Source organism: Mastomys coucha, unplaced genomic scaffold, assembly GCF_008632895.1.
Source record: "Mastomys coucha isolate ucsf_1 unplaced genomic scaffold, UCSF_Mcou_1 pScaffold20, whole genome shotgun sequence".
Classification (NCBI taxonomy): domain Eukaryota; kingdom Metazoa; phylum Chordata; class Mammalia; order Rodentia; family Muridae; genus Mastomys; species Mastomys coucha.
In genome coordinates, this window is record NW_022196903.1 from 116,426,104 (window position 1) to 116,427,484 (window position 1,381).

The following is a 1,381-nucleotide window of genomic DNA, read 5'->3' on the forward strand; positions in this document are numbered from 1 at the left end:
AAGTGTCAGAGACAACCCCACTTTAATGTTAGGAGTCTCCCAAGAATACCAAGATACCTACTGGACTGTTTCCTTAGGGTTTATAGGTCCATTTAAATTATTTTTCTATCTTGTTAATTTTGGTAAGCAGTATCTATTGTGAATATTATCCATTTCTTTTACATTTTGCAGTTTTGTGGAATATAGGTATGTAAAACATGATGTAATGATTCTATGGGTATCCTTGGTGTATCTCGGGCATCTTTATTGTGTTTCCCTTTTCATTTCTAATTTTGTAAATTTGGAAACTCTCTGTTTTTCTTTTAGTTGGTTTGGATAAGGGTTTATCTATCTTGTTGATATTCTCAAAGAACCAACTCGTTGTTTCATTGATTCTTTTATTGTTCTCTTTGTTTCCATTTTGTTGATTTCAACCCCCAGTTTGGTTATTTCCTGCCATCTCTTCCTTTTGGGTGTGCTTGCGTTTTACTATAGCGCATTCAGATGTGCTATTAAGTTGCTACTCTGAGATCTCCTCGATCTCTTTATGAAGGCACTTAGTGCTATGCATTTTCCTCTTCTTGTTGCTTTCATTGTGTCTCCTAACTTTGGGTTATGTTGCGCCTTCATTTTCATTGAATTCTAGGAAGTCTTTAATGTTTTTTTAAATTTCTCCCTGATTCAGCAGTCACTCAATAGAGAGCTGTTCATTTCCAGGAGTTTTTAGATACCCTGTTTTTTGTTTTTTTGTTTTTTGTTTTCCTGGTTCAATCTATTTGGATTTTTGTATGCCTCTTGTCCTACATAGGCATCTCCATCTTTAGATTAGGATTTTTTCTTCTATAATGTTGTTTAAAATATATTCTGGGCCTTTGAGCTGGCATTCTTTTCCTTGTTCTATTCCTATTATTCTTAGTTTTGGTCTTTTTGTAGTTTCCTTGATGTTTTATGTCAGATTTTTGGAGTTAATATTTAGTTTGTCAGGAGTATTTATTTCTTCTCTCATATCTTCAATGCCTGAGATTCCATCTTCCTTCTAATATATTCTGTTACTGATGCTCATGTCTATATTTCCTGTTTGTTTACCTAGATTTTTATCTCCAGAATTCCCTAAATTTGTGTTTTCTGCATTGCTTCTATTTCCATCTATATTCCATTCCATCTGTATGTATTGAAAAAGGTTTTGTTTTTTTTTTGGGGGGGGGAGTAACTGGGACTAGTGAGACTCAGGCACACAGGAGCTTCACCAGCCCAGTGGCATAGGTTGCTTCCAGTCTGTTTGGGCCAGTGGCTTAAATAGACCTTGGGCACAAATTCTACAGCCAGTCCCACAATACCCAGAAGAAGCTCCACTCCTAGGCACTCTAAAATCCCCAAGGTCTTAGGATCAGAGGTGAGGAGA

The 1,381-nt window shown here is 36.1% G+C and overlaps 1 protein-coding gene across 1 annotated transcript in view; it reads left to right on the forward strand.

Moving 5' to 3' along the window:
- Positions 1–1,381, forward strand: part of LOC116099557 (C-type lectin domain family 4 member A-like) — a 13,954-nt gene that overhangs the window by 5,695 nt on the left and 6,878 nt on the right. The gene's annotated exons all lie outside the window — the stretch shown is intronic.